This window comes from Panthera pardus, unplaced genomic scaffold (genome assembly GCF_024362965.1).
Source record: "Panthera pardus isolate Hobbes unplaced genomic scaffold, ASM2436296v1 HiC_scaffold_13, whole genome shotgun sequence".
NCBI lineage: Eukaryota > Metazoa > Chordata > Mammalia > Carnivora > Felidae > Panthera > Panthera pardus.
The window spans coordinates 184,133,381-184,148,826 of record NW_026526688.1 but is presented as its reverse complement, the minus strand read 5'-3'; the positions used below and the strand labels follow the sequence as shown (position 1 = coordinate 184,148,826).

The 15,446-nt window shown below is 41.8% G+C and overlaps 1 pseudogene; it reads right to left on the bottom strand.

Moving 5' to 3' along the window:
• Window positions 1-892: 892 nt before the first annotated feature.
• On the bottom strand, window positions 893-15,050 carry LOC109269579 (putative annexin A2-like protein; annotated as a pseudogene).
• Window positions 15,051-15,446: the final 396 nt, after the last annotated feature.

Here is a 15,446-nt window from a genome sequence, read left to right as displayed (position 1 = left end):
TGGTTAGCCCTGGCCCTAAACTACTAAAATATGTGCTGATTAGCTGTGGGCATTCTCCATGTCCTGAGTAGCTATAGATCGCCGATTACACAGGCAACCGTGGATCCACTGAGTGGGATATTGGGGTTTGGGAGGGTGGCAGAGGGCAGGGATAAGGCATTATCCTACCAGGGCGTGATTGGGGCAGACACCTCTGACACGAAACCCTCACCTCCAGCATGAGTAGAAGCTTCTCTTACAGCACTGGATGATGGAGTGGGTATGGAGTGGGAGTGGGGTGGAGGAAGAGAGCAGAGACAGGTCTCAGATTTCCCATGCATCTTTCCTGGCCAGTATTTTAGAACTCCTTTCAAATCAGTGGGTTAATGTAGCACAGCGAGGCCACATCAGGCTGGTCCCAGACTGGTGCTTGGGATTAATGTATCATGAAAGAAATCAAGAATGTGGCCAGAGACCAATTGGAAAGTCAGTGGTGGTGGGGATAATAGTCAGCAGGGATTTCACACCCCAAGGACTTTCTATCTGCCCTGAGGCTCTTCTTCTCCCTCCCCCCACCAACTGACCAACAACTTTTACCTCTCACCCTTGTCCCTCTCAAGAGCTTGGCCCAGAGAGTGACTTTGCAGAAGGAAAGCTACGCAGTAGACTAGGAGCTTATGAGCTTGGGGGAAATGCTAGACTGGGTTTGAATTCTGGATTTACCACTGGTCACCTATGAGGTATTGGTCAAGTCACTTAACCTCTTTGAATCTCAGTTTCCCCAGCTGCAACGTGGGGACCATGTTGACGTATCCAGAAGATGCAAGGATAAATGTGTTAGTGTTTGCAAAGCACCTGACGGGAGATTCCAGTGATACTTGTTACACTCAAGTTAATTCTGTCTCACTTTTTTTTTTTTCAAATGAGTCACAGCTTATTTATTTATTTTTTGTTTATAAAGCAAATATTCAGTTTATTCATCTGGGTATGAATAAGAGGCAAAGTGTTTCACATCATAGATTTCACTTCCAACTCCTTGGAATGTTCATTTCTTTGGCTCAAAGGAGAGAGTAGACACGAGAGGCAGGCAATGTTTGGCAACTGAAATAAGGATGGGAGGGGACAATGCTAACATCATCCTCTCAGGGATGGGCATAAGGGGACTGTTAGTCACAAGCTATTTTCTAGAACTGTCAGCTGGAAACAAAGTCGCACCCCTCCTGGGGCTCAGTCATCCCTACCACACAGGGACAGCAGCACTTTCTGGTAGTTGCCCTTTGCGTCTTGCTGGTCGCAGTAGTACAGGGACTTGCCATACTTCTTGAAACAGGACCTGGTTTTCAACACCGTCCACTTCACTTCGAGAGACCATGATTCCAGTCAGGACTCTCTCGCGAGTTCCCTTGCCCTTCATGGAGCCGTACAGTCGGTCAGCAAAATAGAGGGGCTTGTTCTGAATACGCTGGACCAGGTTCAGAAAAGCAGTTTCCAGGTTTCTCCTTTGACCTCCTTCTTGAGGCTCTCCAACGTGTCATAAGGGCTGTAGCTCCTGTACCTGTCAAATACTTTCTGGAGAGGACACACTCTGCTCCGTCATGACACTGATCCACTCGGGCACATCGGTTCCTTTCCTCTTCACTCCAGCATCATAGCGATCCTGGGCATCTTGGTCAATCAGTTCATAGTCAATGACAGAGCCATCCTCTGCTCTTCAACCTTTTGCGAGGGCAACCATCAGCTTGCAGAAGTCACCAGATGTGTCAGAAATGATGTCCTTCTCCAGATCAGTCTTGTACGTTTCCTTGTAGACTTTGCTAATTTCTTGAAGCTCTTGGTTGGTCCTTGAGAAGATGATCTCAATAAAGGAGGCCTCCTCAGTCCCCAGCCCCTACATGAAGGCTTTCAAGTCAGAAGCATCATACTGAGCAGGTGTTTCCAATAGGCCCCAAATCATGGTCTCCAGGTGGCCAGACAAGGCTGACTTCAGTGCAAATGCAAGTTCCTTTTTGGTCCTTCTCTGGTAGGTGAAGGTAGTATCCTATCTCTGTTAACTGCTGCAGCTGGTCAAAATTTTGACAATGGTGATCTCATCCACACCTTTGGTCTTGACGGCCATTTCTATGTTCAGAGCATCACAGCATCAAAACTGGTGTTCACTTCGACCAACCTGTATGCACTTGGGAGCGTGGAATGATCACCGTCAAAGCTGAGCTTGCAGCGAATTTCATGAACAGCATTTTGAAAGAAGCTGGGCCGGGCACCAAGACCTGTGAGTGTCTTCAGTTGTGGAGTCCATAGTTTATTTTTTGTCATCTTAATAGGAATGAAGGAGAAAGTGGCTTGTGTTAGGACTTTTTGAGGAAGCTTTCTAGTGGGTTCTTGGGCAAGAATTAATAATAATGGTGATGGACAACATACATGGAGCGTTCACTGTGTGCATGGCCCTGTTCTAAGTTCTTTGCATGGACTACCTAATCTACTTACCCACCAGTCCCTCTGAGTTAGAGACTACTGTCATCCTTACCTTACAAATGAGAAGAGGTGCCCACATCCTCTAGAGAGTGTGCTCTTTATTCCTGCTGGATTGTTCCTTTGTCCATTAAAGAATGGCTTTGGTCTTCTCGTGATTTTTTAAAAATAATTCATTCAGGTGAAATTCCTATCACATAAAATTAACCATTTTAAAATGAACAATTCAGTGGCATTTAGTACCTGCCTCGATCTAGTTCCAGAACATTCCCACAACTTCGGGGAATATGTGACTTTTTGTTGCTGACTTTTTTCACTTAGTATCATGTTTTCAAGGTTCATCCACATTGTGATATGTAACACTACCTTCTTATGACTGAATAACCCTCCACTGTACGTACATACCACAAATTGCTTACCCTTTCCTCTGCCAATGGAGATTTGGGCTGTTTCTACCTCTTGGTTATTGTAAGCGAATGCTTGACTGAAATAAGACCTCCTTCTGATTTGAGATAGTCAATGAATGTGAAATTGTAAATAAAACCACTAAAGAAGGACTCATTTATAATGTATATGCCACACCAGATCTCCTGTGGAATTTAGAAGGAAATAGGATTCATGTTTCCTAAGTATTTTCTGTATGCTAGTGCACTCATGCACACAACCTTTGCCTTCTCATTTAATCCTTGCGATAACCTATGAAGTAGCTATTCTGATGCCCATTTTACAAATGTGAAAACTGAGGCAAAAAGAAATTAGGTCTCTTGCTCAAGGCAGATCTCTAAGAAATGTAAAAGCCAGGATTTTAGCCCAGATCATCCGGCTTCAAAGTCCACACACTGTCTTTTAAAGAGTGGAAACAAAGTTTAATTCAATTGCAATGAAAAATAAAAACAAGTTAAAAATGACTCAATTAATATAAGCTGGAGCTTCGTTTGCCTCCGTATGTTTTAGCCGCTGGAACTGAAATATCACATGGGCCTTTAGTAAACTATAGCAGAACTCTATTTTATAGAATTCCAGTGCTTGTTGGAGAGTCACTTGACTCCTTTATCTAAAATCAAGGTCAAAAGGCAGTTTTATCTTCCTTCTAACCCTGACCAGATCCCCAAGAGATTTTCAGAGCTGTTTCTAACCTTGGGCTGACAGTTCTCACTCCAAGTTCTAGAAGTTCTAGATTCTACCAAGTTTTAGGTTCTGAACCTCTAGAGTTCAGAGGATACCATGTGTGCTTCTGATGTTAATTCTTCAGGGCCAGAACCACAGGGGGAAGAGTGGTTACCAAGGGTCCCAGTACAGCAGGCCAGCAGTGAGAAGCCAGCTGCTGAGCTCTCCAGTGCAGCTTTAACCCCGGAGGCTAGAGTTGCTGTGACTTCTGCTGGAAATCCAAACATCTTAAGCAGAGTGGTCATGCCAGCCCCAACCTGAGATGCCGAACAGAGACAGATGTAGACAGCAAGTTTTAAACTGTATACTCTCAATGATCTAACAATTCTACTTCTGTGAATTTACCCCAAGGAAATTAGCATGGAAACTGCAGATTTGACTACAAGGACTTTTTTTCTCAGAATTTTTGTAATAACCAAAAATCAGAGATGACCTAAATATCCCATATGGCAGCATTGGATAAGCCAAATACAATATATCCACGTAATGTAATACAATTCAGCCATTAAAAATATGGTAGAGAAAAATAATGTCTTGTTAAGTGAAAACAAGAATTAAGTCAAAAAGGTTTACAAAGCAGTACTGACTGCTAATCTAGTTGTCATCTATCTACCTCCAAAGCCTCGAAGTATAAGCCCTATTAACAATGGGAGTCCTCAGCTAAGGAAATTATGGAGATTTTTGTACTTTCTCATATTCTCCAGATTTTTTTTTTGTAGTTTACATGTTACTTTTGTAATTGGTCCAAAAAGTATATATTTAAACAAAAATTAAAATAGAGCCAGAATCTCAGAGCTTTGTTTGGAGAAAAACATAAGATCTCATTACTCTAATAGAATTTGCTTTCCAGAGGATGAGACTTGTGATTTTAAAAATATATTTAGTTTATCTCACTCATCAGTCTAGATAGCTGAGAGCGGATGGTATTCTGGCTGTGACATTCCTTTTCTGAGGACCGCTACCTGCTATGGAATCAGGCTCTTGTGGTTGGTATGTCCCCTAAGTAGCTAAAGAGCAGGTACCAGCCATCTCAGTGCATGTAGGAAGGATCTAGTGCCTTGCACAGAATTCCCATTTATTATATGTTTGTTCATTGACTGACAGAGCATCTTGACCCCCTGTAGAGGTCCCTCTGATAACCAGGAAGGAGATCTATTGATAACCTCCCCACTTTTATTAACTGCTTCAAGTAGTGAAGGTCTGATGATACTTTGAAAGCACTCATAAAGATGAGGCATTTTCTTTCTTTATGCTTCGTTTATATTCATACTTGGCATTAGGGAGCTGGCACTGACTTGGGGTTATGAAGCCTCCTACTCCTGAAAGCTCATGACACTATTGGCTCTCTAGTATGTGAAAACAGCAACCATACAACAGGGGGTCTGGAGGCGGGCAGATGCACACTTATATTATACTCTGTGTCCAACCTGAAAGATGAGATGATCTTGGGTGAATTATTCATCTATCTGGGTCTTGGTGTCTGCATTTTACAGGATTACTGGGAGATGGAAAACATGTGCCCCAATCTCTGTCTCAGAGCATTTGTTTTTTAAATGTCTCCTTCCCTCCTGACCTCTCTCAGAGGCTTGTTTTAAGTAAATGTGTGGTGTCTTCAAATCTTTCAAAATTCATCCCCCAAAGCAAGACTGCCATCCACCAACTGGATGACTTTGGGCAAGTTAAATAATTTGTCAATGCCTCGGCCCCTTCATTTATAAAATGGGAATAATAGTAAAAGTACTTAATAGGGCTTTTCTGAAGACCGAGTAAGTTAAAATATGTAAAGTCCTTAGAATAATGCTTGTCTATATAGGAGGTATATACTACTGTATAAGTAGCAGTAGTATTAATATTATTGTTATCATTATCATATTCTCCTCATACTTTAAGCAAGAGAAAAAAGGCACAATTTACACACAATATCCACAAAACAATAATATACCAAAGAAGAGATCTAACAAAAGATTTGCTAAACCTTTTGAATAAAAATTATAAACCTTCATTGAAAGGAAGATGATAACGAATAAATGATGTATACCATGTTCATGGATAGGGAGACTGACTGGCATAAATTTGTATTTCGAGTCTCCATTTCAAGTCTCCAAAATTTCAAGATCTCCAATCTGTAAATTACCTCCTTTAAAAATTCTTTTAGAAAAGCAAGGGACAGAAATGGGTCACTGAAGACAATTTTGAAGAAAAAAATCTACAGAAAAGAAAATGTTATTAAGAAAATCATAACGAAGAGAAAATACATTTACAATACTCTACTGTATCAAAAAAAATCCATGTATAAGTGGACTTGCACCGTTCAAACCTGTGTTGTTTAAGAGTCAACTGTAATTATAGACATAAAGCAGCTTGACTATGAAATAAATAGACTTGACTCTCTTCCATGGTGTTAAAAATGTCCTGGGATATTGATCCTCTCAACTCTTGGGGTGGTCTGGGGAGGCCTGGGGTGGCCTGGAGCCGCTGAAGCCCTGGGAGGGACCACCGATGTGCAAATCAAAGATGACCTTTTTTTATGTATTCATGTTGTGAAAAGGTTATGAAGCACTGGAATAGACAAGCAGACTAGAAAGAGCTCACATAGATCCTCATATACATGGAAATTTTATTATCTTCAAGAGTGCCATTACTAATCTATTGGGACAGAAAGGATTATTCAATAAGTGATACGTGTGTATATATACACACACCGGGTGGCTCAGTCAGCAGAGTGTGTGACTCATGATCTCTTGATCTCTGGGTTTTAAATTCAAGCCCAAGCTCCATGTTGGGTGTATAGATTACTTAAAAGCAAACAAACTGACAAAAACCATGACTATAGTCAAAAAATTAAGGAACCCTCTGGAAAAAAAATTTACAGCTTACATCACAAAGAGCTAATTTCACTAAGAAATATAAGCCTTCTTGCAAATCAATACAGTACCAATAATTTGATATGAACAAATAGATCACAGAGAAATTTATACAAGTGGTCTTTAAAAAGTCTACACTTTTAAATGTCAACCTCACTAACAGCAATGGAAACGTAAATGGCAACATTTTCATTACTACACTGAGATCCTATTTTGTACCTATCAGGTTGGTAAAAATCCAGAAGTCTGATTTATGATATCATCTGTGGTCTAGAAAACAGACCCTCTTACAGGGCTGTGGAGAGCAAATTTTTACAACCCTATAGAAGGAATTTGGCAATATCTGTCAAAAATACAGTTGCATATACCCTTCGACCATGCATTTCCATATCTAAGGATTTGTTCCCTAGACATATATACACACATGTGAATAATGATAAAAGAACAAGGTTACTCAGTGCAACATTGTTTGTATTCACAAAAGTTGGCAAACTACCAAATATTCATCAGGAACTGGTTAAATGTTAATTATAGTACATTCTTTCTATGGAATACTGGAGCTGTAAAGTGTAAACTCTTTAGTGCTGATACAGAATAATCTTCAAGGTATAGATAAAGGGTGAAAAAACCTTAAAACCACCACATACAACAGTGTATACAGTATGTTGATATTGGGGTTCAAAGGTGAAAATGTTTATACTTTGCTTTTATGTGCATAAATAATTTTGGAAGGATGCCAAGGGAAACAGGGTGACTGAGAAAGCAAGAGGAGGCTTGTCACTATAGGCCCTTTGTACTTCTTGAATTTTAAGCTGTATGTATGTATTGTCTTTCAGGTAAAATATTAATATATTTATGTGGAATCTGAGGAACAAAACAGATGAACATATGGGAAAGGGGAAAAAAAGGAGAGGGAAGCAAACTATAAGAGGCTCTTGATGATAGAGAACAAATTGAGGGTTGAAGGAGAGAGGCGGGGGGGTGGGCTAAATGGTGGTGGGCATTGAGGAGGGCACTTGTTGGGATGAGTACGGGGTATCAAATATAAGTGATGGATCACTAAATTCTACTCCTGAAACCACTGTTCCACTTCTAAGTTTTTTGTTTAAAAAATTTTTTAATGTTTATTTATTTTTGAGACAGAGAGAGACAGAGCATGAGCAGGGGAGGGGCAGAGAGAGAGGGAGACACAGAATTCAGGCTCCAGGCTCTGAGCTGTCAGCACAGAGACCAATGCTGGGCTCCAACCCACGTACCGTGAGATCCTGACCTGAGCCGAAGTCGGATGCTCAACCGACTGAACCACCCAGGCGTCCCACACTTATATGTTAACTAACTAGAATTTAAATAAAAATTTGAAGAAAAAAATAATGAAATAATAATTATTATTACTATCCTAAAAAAAGATTAATATATTTAAAATTTACCAAATTAAGTACATTGAGATTCAAAAATATTTTTTAAGTTGATTTATTTATTTTGAGAGAGAGAGAGAGAGAGAGCAGGGGAGGGGCAGAGAGAGAGAGGGAGAGAGAGAATCCCAAGCAGGCTCCTTGCTGTCAGCACGGGGCCTGACACAGGGCTCGATCCCAGGAACTGTGAGATCATGACCTGAGCCGAAATCAAGAGTTGGACACTCAACCGACTGAGTCTCCCAGGCACTCCAAAATTTAAAATTTCTATACAATTAAAGGCATCATTAAAAAGGCGAAAAGATAAGTCATATACTGGAGGAATGAATATATTTTCAACACATGTAACTGCCTAAAGATTGGGATCCAGAGTTCCAAGTCAATAAGAAAAAGACAACCAATTCAATATGAAAATGGACACCAAAACAGAAGAAGAAACAGGCCTGCTCAATTGAATATTAACATTTGCTTCTAACAATCAGAAAACTATACATTAAAATGAGCTACCATTTTACCGCTAGTAGGTTGGAAAATTCTAACAATCCCAAGTGTGGGTGAGAATTTAAGATATGGGGAACTCTCATCTCCCGCTGGTGGCAGTTTAAGTGGGTATCACCACACTGGAGAACCGCACAGCAATCAACACAGAAAGTACGCACACCCTTCGACACAGTAGTCGCACTTTTTGGTACTTTTCACAGAAAAGTTCTGGCAAATGTGCATGAAGAAATATGGACAGGAAATATCCATTGATGTACTGTTTGCACTAACAAAAATTAACAGGGAAATGAATAACTAATGGTATAATTACACAATAAAATATATTGCAATATTCCTATGTGCATCAACACGGATAAAGCTCAAACACATCAGGTGGGATGAAAAGCAAATTTTGGAAGGATATTATGTAAATAAAATTTTAAAAATTCACAGTAATTCTATATAATGTTTGTGTGTATTTATATATATAGTAAACATTAAAAATACACTGGAATTGAAAATACTAAATTCAAGTAATGGTTACCCCTGAGTATAGAGGAGGGATGCTTGTAGGTCATATTTTGGCTCTTAATTTAGGCTCAGGTCATGATCTCACAGTTCATGGGTTCTAGCCCTGCATTGGGCTCTGTGCTGACAGTGCAGAGCCTGCTTGGGATTCTGTCTCTCTCCCTTTCTCTCTATTCCTCCCTTATTCATGTGCTCTTTCCCTCTCTCTTTCTCTCTCTCTCTTTTTATTTAAAAAATATTTTTTAATGTTTATTTATTTTTGAGAGACAGAGACAGAGAATGAGCAGGTGAGGGGCAGAGAGAGAGAGAGAGACACAGAATTCGAAGCAGGCTCCAGACTCTGAGCTGTCAGCACAGAGCCCGACGCAGGGCTCGAACCCACGAACTGTGAGATCATGACCTGAGCCGAAGTTGGACGCTTAACCGACGGAGCCACCCAGGAGCCCTGCTCTCTCTCTCTTTCAAAATAAATAAACTTAAAAAAATCACTGAAAGAAACAAGAAAAAGGTAACATTTTACAAAACTTGTTGGTAGGTATACTAGTGTTATTTCCTATACTTTTGTAATGTTTGAAATAATTCGTGAACATAAACAAGAATGTAGTAGAGATTTAGTGGTGAGTATGAAAGAACACAGATTTTTTTTCTGGTCAGTGTTTTATTTCCCAGCACTACTGTTTGTAAGCACCGGGACCCTGGGCAAGTCCCATTATCTCTTTAAACTTCGTTTCACCCAGCTGCAAAATGGGGGATAATTATAATAATTATATAATTATAATAGTTATAAGGGATAATTACGATAGCTATAAGGGATAATTACAATAGCTATTAGATTAAGTAAGATGAAGATTGAACAAGGGGATAAATACGTGATCCTTGTGCATAGTAAGTGCTTAGTTAAGTGTTAACTCACATTATCACCATCTCCATTTGACTAGGGCAAGGGCATTCTTGAATAACTGACTCTCTTTTGAAAATGAAATTTTGTAGGGGTGCCTGGGTGGCTCGGTTGGTTAAACATCCAACTCCTGATTTCCACACAGGTCATGATCTCACGGTTATGGGATCCACGATGATCATGGAGCCTGCTTAAGATCCTCTCTCTCCCTCTGCCCCCTCCCCCAATTGTGCTCTCTCTCTCTCTCTCTCTCTAAAATTAAAAAAAAATGTTAAAAAAAAGAAAATGAGATTGTGTGCATTAGATTCCCAGAACATATACGTTTTTGAACTGCAGATTTGTGTCCTTTGACCCACGTCCCAAATTCCTCCACCTGCAAGTACCTGGTAATCACTCTTCTACTCTTTGTTTCTAGGAGTTCAGTCTTTTTTTTTTTTTTTAAGTTTATTTATTTATTTTGAGGGGGCGTGGAGGGGGGCAGAGAGAGCGAATCCCAAGCAGGCTCTGCACTCTCAGCGCAGAGCCCAATGTGGGGCTCAAACTCACGAACTGTAAGATCATGACCTGAGTTGAAACCAAGAGTTGGATACTTAACCAACTGAGCCACCCAGGGGCCCCGGAGTTCAGGCTTTTTAGATTCTACATATAAGTGATATCATACACTCTTTGTTTTTGTCTATCTGATGTATCTCACTCAGCATAATGCCTGCAAGGTCTATCCATACTGATGCAAATGGCTGTATGTCCTTCTTTCTCATGGCTGAATAATATTCCATTATGAATGTATACACACACACACACACACACACACACACAATGTCTTCATCCATCCCATTGAGGGACACTTACATTGTTTCTATATCTTGGCTATTGTGAATAATGCTGCAATAAACATGGGAGTTCAGACATCTTTTCTATATCCTATTTCCACTTCCTTTGGATATATACCCAGAAGTGAGATTGCTGGATCATACGGTAGGTCTGTTTTTAATTTTAAATTATATTGTATTGTTAATTTTCAGTAATACTGTATTACATACTTGGAAGTGACTAAGAGACTAGATCTTACTTGTTCTCACCACAGAAAAGAAATGATAATTATGTGATATGATGGAAGTGTTAGCTAACACCGTGGTAGCTATCACATAGCAACATAGAAGTGTATCAAATCAACACGTTGTATACTTTAAACTTCACAACGTTACATGTCAATTATAACTCAGTTTTAAAAAAGCGAGATTTTAGTCTCATATCTGGATGACACGTAACTGAAAGTAAGGATATAAGCTTGGAACAGTTTCTTTTTTAAAGTCTGGTTTTAACAAGAAGCTGGGTTTCGACAAGAGCTGCTAATTAAGTCTGCAAGGAGGACACAGTGCTGATGAATCCAGCGGTACCTGCTGATCGCAGATCCCCGGAAATAGCAAAGGGTTGTCAAATTCTCCCAGCACTGGGGGGCTGCAGTTACACACCAGGCTCTTTTGGGCTTGTTTTCATGTAATCTGCCAGAATACTCAAAGGGGTACTCACTGCAGGCTTCTTGGTACAATGATGTACCTGACCAGTCCTTCTGTAATTACTTACCGTGGTCCTTCTATATATCAGCATTGTGCAGGGCTGGGGCGACCCAGAAGCGTCCCTGGGTCCCCTCAACAATCCCCCTGGGGAGACAAAGGCAAATGTCAAAGAACAAATACCCGAACGATAGGACAAAAGTATGCAATTAATTGCTTTGTTGAGTGGTAAAGACAACAAACCTACGAATTCATAGGAGGGAGCGGTTAACAAAGGCTGCAAGAAAGCTTCTCTAGCTTTGGCAGCAGACAAGTAGAAGTTCAAAGTAATGCCCCACCCTCCTCCGCAGGAAGCATTGGCTTCTCTGCCCACATGGCTTACCCATGCGACTTGCTTTAGCCAATGGGAAGTTAGGAGAAATGATATGAATGAAAGCCTTAAATATGCTGGCACAGTTGGATTTTTGAGCCTTTTGCCATGAGATTGACAAATTGAGCATGCCCGGACGTGCCCCAGAGCCTGCAAACAGGTCCAGCTGAGTCCAGCCTAGATCAGCTGAACCACAGCCAACCTACAGGTGCCTGAGCGAGAAATAAATGCTTCTGGCTATGTGCCACTGAGATTTTACAGTGGCTTGTGACTCAGTGTGACTGCAACAGTAGTTTGTTCATCTGTAAAGTGGGGAAAATATGTATTTACTTTCAGAGGTATTGTGAGAATTGAGTGCCATATAAACCAAATGTCTCAGATTTCAACACCCTGAGAATCCCGCTGAGCTGACATTAATATTGATACTTGATTTACAAAAGCTCCTCTGCTCATGAAGAAATTCCCCTCTTGGAAAATAGGCTATAAATAGTCCTGATGTCTCCCAGTGTTGGGTGTTCCCCTCCACCCACCAGCCCCCGGTCCCCATACGTCTGATCAGCTGGCCATTTGGTGGGGCTGCAACAGAGATCCACTCACAAACAGCAGAGGGCTTGAACATCGTGATGCCGGGCAGCCTGACTCCCTCGCTCAACAAATATCTATGTCAGTGGTACCCTGGGCTAGATTCATGACTTGGGGTAATTGCTTGGAAGAGGGAAATGCGGCTAGAAGATATGCTCTCCCTCGTTTATAATCAGTTGGTGAACTCCACAGCCTGGTCAGAATTTAGTGAAACAGCTCTTTCAAATGTGGAAATGCTTCCAGAATGGCAGGGTTCAGGAGACACCCTCTGACAGGTACCACAGTAAACCCAGTTCAGTTCTCCCGCACAGCCCTTGGGGCCCGTTGCTGAGTCTGAGTCCCTAGGGTCAATTTCCTCCCTGCCCTCTGTAAGACTTTGCCAATCCGTGGCCCTCAAGTCTGTCAGGCTTGTCTGAGCCTCAGCCATGAACAGCAACAAGATACACTCCCAGGAGACATTCTGGCCTCCATGCAAATCCGAGCGTGCAAACAGTTTCTTGACAGGTGGGGTACCCTTCGTCTGCTCTCGATGGATAGATCAGGTCCTGCGAGGATCCCTGCTTACAGATATAATGGACAGAAAGTACCAAGTAAATGGTCAGTAGCCAAGAAGTGTTCATTCTCTTCCACTTCCTGGAGGACAAGAAACGTGAGCTGGTTTGTCGAATAGTTGGAATAAAAAAAGAAGGGGGACCGAAGTCTCGGTGCCTGGGAGGAGTAAAAAAGTCCAGTCCTCAAATATCAGACCTTGGAGTCAGCTCCAAGATGACAGAATGAGACCAGTGGGCTGAGCCCTGGTGGTCTCTGATTGCTCAGGGTTATTAGCAAGTAATACTCACCAGGTGTGCCTGCTCTGGGTGATTGCAGACCTGTGGGTCCCAGACACCCTTTTGGTGATGAGATTATTATAAGGCCTCCCAGAAATACTATAAATATTTCCTAAAGTCCTAATGAGCACTATTTTTCTTACACGTGTGACTCTTCTTCAAATGTGAACATTATTTACTTAAAATTGTTACTAATCCCCTATTAACTTTATTTTTTTTTTTCACTAAGACTTTTATTTTTAGAGCAGTTTGAGGTTCACAGTAAAATTCAAGCAAAGATACAGAGATCTCCCATTTACCCCTTGCCCCCACACTGAGTAGACTTTCCCATCATCAACAACATCAGAGTGGTATATTTGCTACATTTGAAAAATCTGTATTGACATGTCATTATCACTCTAAGACCATAGTTTACATTATGGCTTACTCACGGTGCCGTATGGTCTGTGGGTTGGGACAAATGTATAAAGACACGTATCCATCATTATGGTATCATAAAGAGTATTTTCGCTGCCCTAAAAATCTTCCATGATCCACTATTCATCTCTGTCCTTTCCCGTCACACACTCTGGCAACCACTGAGCTTTTTACGGTCTCCATAGCTTTGTCTTTTCCGGACTGTCATATGGCTGCAATCATATAGCATGTGACCTTTTCAGATTGGTTTCTTTCGCTCAGCAATATGCATTTAATTTTCTTCCATGTTTTCTCATGGCTTGACAGTGCATTTCTTTTTCACTCTGAATAATATTCCACTGTCTGGAAGTACTACAGCTTATTATTTATCTATCCACCTACTGAAGGGCATCTTGCGTCCATATTTTGGTAATTACTAATAAAGCTGCCGTAAACATCCACGTGCACGTTTTTTTGTGTAGACAGAGGTTCTCAACTCATTTGGTAAATACCAAGGAGTGCAATTGCTGGAGCGTATGTTAAGAGTACGTTAAGTTTTGTGAGAAACCACCAAAATGTCTTCCAACATGGCGGTCCCGTTTTGCGTTCCCATCGGCAATGAACAAGAGTTCCTGTTGCTCCTCACCTTCGCCAGTGTTTAGTGTGGTCGGTGTTCCCGGTTGGGGCCTGTCTAATAGGTATAAGCTTTCTATTGCTTTCTTTTATTTTGGAGTCAATGTGGGACCCTTATATACAATCACTTTGGGAACCACCCGACAGTCCCCTGGGTTTGCCTGACCAACCTCGCCTGTGGTCTTGCCCAAACAACTCTGTTCTTCCTGTCCAGAGCTGTGAGCCACTCCAGGTACAATCTCTTTCATGCCACGTGGAGGGAAGCAGTAGGTGGGCTTCTCAAACCAGCACTCACCTGAGGCATGCGGGCACTCCAGGTGCAGACAGGAGGCCTGGTGTGGGTCCCATGACAACATGTCCTGCTGCAGGAAGCCAAGGTCAGAGAAGGAAAGGGACAAGGGTGCTTGAGAGTGACAATCAATTAAAAACACATTAGGCAGGGAGTTGGAGGCGTACGTGGGGGTAAGCTGTGTCCAGCCATCAGAGCTGCATACAATAGCACCCTTCCTACTCCATGACCTCTCAGCAAGTTCTGCCTGGCTGAGCAGCCTTGCTACAGGAAGTGACATGAAATATGAACCAGGCCAGTTCTCAGTGATCGATCCAGTAAATATTCTTCATGGACTGAATTGAAACTAGAAAATAAAAGCTCTTCTTACTAGGTATCAGCCAGCCTTCATTCTGACTCCCTGGTGTCCGTAGGTCGACTTACTAGGAGGATGACCCTTGGTGTTTCTAGTGCTTTAGACTTGCCCTGTAAAGAATCATCCTAGTCTCTGGGGCACCTGGGTGGCTCAGTCAGTTAAGCATCCGACTTCAGCTCAGGTCATGATCTCGTGGTTCATGAGTTCAAGCCCCGTGTCGGGCTCTGTGCTGACAGCTCAGAGCCTGGAGCCTGCTTCAGATTCTGTGTCTCCCTCTCTCTCTGCCCCTCCCCTCCTTACGCTCTGTCTCTCTCAAAAATGAATAAACATTAAAAAAAAAATTAAAAAAAACCCAATTACCTCTGTCAATTACCTCTAAGTGACATGTTGAAGCAGTTTGTCACTCTGTGAGCACCAGGAACCATCAGATAGCCACGTTCAGCTTCTTGACCTATTGAGAGACCAACTGACATTTGGGTGGCCGTGTTCTCTGGCTTTCTCTTTGCAAAGTTTCCAGAAGACAAGCCCATGCCTGCTCAAAGCTGGCATTTTCTGAGCTCACTCACTGCTGAGTTCCTTGGTCATGCTAACAAAGTGGGGCATCAGAGTTCCTCCATCAACAGGAGCTCTCTGCTCCACTCTCTCCCCCACTGCGCATGTCCTCTCCTCCAGACCCTTGTTCA